The sequence below is a fragment of the Coturnix japonica genome, unplaced genomic scaffold, assembly GCF_001577835.2.
Source record: "Coturnix japonica isolate 7356 unplaced genomic scaffold, Coturnix japonica 2.1 chrUnrandom562, whole genome shotgun sequence".
Lineage (NCBI taxonomy): Eukaryota > Metazoa > Chordata > Aves > Galliformes > Phasianidae > Coturnix > Coturnix japonica.
Window position 1 is genome coordinate 67,513 of NW_015439939.1, and position 2,807 is coordinate 70,319.

The window sequence follows — 2,807 nt, forward strand, 5'->3', positions numbered from 1 at the left end:
TATGGGGTCCTATAGGATCTATGGGGTTTTTATGGGGTTTATAGGGTTTTTATGGGGTCCTATAGGATCTATGGGGTTTTTATAGGGTTTTTATGGGGTTTCTATGGGGTTTCAATGTGGTTTCTATGGGGTCCTATAGGATCTATGGGGTTTATAGTGTTTCTATGGGGTCCTATAGGATCTATGGGGTTTTATAGGATCTATGGGGTTTTTATGGGGTTTCTATGGGGCTGGGGGGGTCTTATAGGATCTATGGGGTTTCTATGGGGCTGGGGGGGTCCTATGGGATCTGTGGGGTTTTATTGGGTTTCTATGGGTTTTCCATTGAATTTTAGGGCCACCCCATTGATGGGGGTCTGCAAGAGTCTGGGGCTGCCGCCATATCAGGTAATGGGGGGGACCCCAATAACTGACCCTATATCCCATAGGACCCCATTAACTGCCCCCATAGGACCCCATTAACTGCCCCTATACCCCATAGGACCCCATTAATCCCCCATAGGACCCCATTAACTGCCTCTATATCCCTATAGGACCCCATTAACTGCCCATATACCCCCACAGGACCCCATTAACTGCCCCTATATCCCATAGGACCCCATTAACTGCCCCCATAGGACCCCATTAACTGCCCCTATACCCCATAGGACCCCGTTAGTCCCCCATAGGACCCCATTAATCCCCCATAGGACCCATTAACTGCCCCTATACCCCATAGGACCCCATTAATCCCCCATAGGACCCCATTAACTGCCCCTATAACCCATAGGACCCCATTAATCCCCTATACCCCATAGGACCCCATTAATCCCCTATACCCCATAGGACCCCATTAATCCCCCATAGGACCCCATTAACTGCCCCTATAACCCCATAGGACCCCATTAATCCCCCATAGGACCCCATTAACTCCCCCTATACCCCATAGGACCCCATTAACTGCCCCCATAGGACCCCATTAACTGCCCCTATAACCCCATAGGACCCCATTAACTGCCCCTATACCCCATAGGACCCCATTAATCCCCTATAGGACCCCATTAATCCCTTATACCCCATAGGACCCCATTAATCCCCTATACCCCCATAGGACTCCCATGATGCTTTGCGGCTGGCCATTGATCTAATGGAGGAGCTGCGGCTGCTCCGGGCAGTGGGCGGAGCTTCCGTTGACCCCGCCCCCATTGGTGAGCAGTGGGCGGGGCTTAAAGGCTGATCCGGCTCCTGATTGGTCAGCGCCATCTTTAACCCCGCCCCCTCATTCACAGTGACTCCGCCCACAAAGATGGAGGATGAGGAAATGGGCGTGGCCGAGATGTTGCCCCGCCTCCGCGCCGTCACCGACCAATGCCGGCAGCGCATCGAGTCTTGGCCCCGCCTCCAAGCACTCGTCGACCAATGGTGAGGCTTCGTTAGACAATGGGGGGGCGGGGCTAAGGGTTGTGGCCACGCCCATCATCCTTGGCCCCGCCCCCTTCTAGGTGGGAGCAGCCGGCGCAGTGGGCTTTGGCCACGCCCCCTGGGAGCGTCCCCTTCTCTCATTGGCTGGAACGTTGGTCACGTGCTACGCGTGGCCACGCCCCTTCCGGCCCGCAAAGCGAACCGCAGGCGTGAGGGAGGCGTTCTGCGCTCTGATTGGATGAGGGAATCGTCAATAAACTATAGCAGCCAATGGGTGTTTTATGGGGGCGGGGCTTCACATTAACAACCAATGGGTGTCTTGGGGGGCGGTGTCCCAGCTTCTCACACGGCCGCCATCTTGGCCCCCCCCCATGGCGGCCATCTTGTCTCCCCCCCGATCCAAGATGGCGGCTACAGTAGGCCCAGCTTCCTTCTCTTGTTACTTCCTACATGGCCGCCATCTTGGCTGGCCCAACCCCATTAATGACCAATTAACAGAGCCTGAATCCCATTAATTATCTATTAAATAATTCTAATTAGGCCGCAATAAGGAAAATCACCCTTTAATACCCACACGGCTGCCATTTTAGCTCGGCCTACACCAAACCCCAACCCCTGGATCCAAGATGGCGGCCATTACAGGCACAGCTTCTTCTCCCATGGCCGCCATCTTGTCCCCCCCAGTTCCCGATCCAAGATGGTGGCCATTTCAGGCCCATGGCCGCCATCTTGCCCCCGCGATGGCGGCCATCTTGTCCCCGATCCAAGATGGCGGCCATTGCAGGCCCATAGCGGCCATTTTGTCCCCCCCACGGCGGCCATCTTGTCCCCCCACGGCCGCCATCTTGGCCCCCCCATGGCGGCCATCTTGTCCCCCCAATGGCCGCCATCTTGTCCCCCCAATGGCCGCCATCTTGTCCCCATCCATGGCCGCCATCTTGTCCCCCCCATGGTGGCCATCTTGTCCCCCCGATGTCGGCCATCTTGTCCCCTGATGGCGGCCATCTTGCCCCCGATCCAAGATGGCGCTCATCGCAGCCCCAGCTTCTTCTTCTCCCTCTGTTTCCTCCTGACCACGTCCAGGTTTCGCTCCTTCCAGACGCTCTTACGCAGTTTGATGGGGCGGCTGCCCACGTACTTACCTGGAACCACAGGGAAACATTGAGTCCCATAGGGAACCATTGAGTCCCATAGGGAACCATGGAGTCCCATAGGGAACCATTGAGTCCCATAGGGAACCATTGAGATCCCACTGACCCCATAGAGAACCCATTAAAGTCATAGGGAACTCCATTGGACCCATAGGGAACCCATTGGACCCATAGGGAACCCATTGAGTCCCATAGGGAACCATTGAGTCCCATAGGGAACCATGGAGTCCCATAGGGAACCATTGAGTCCCATAG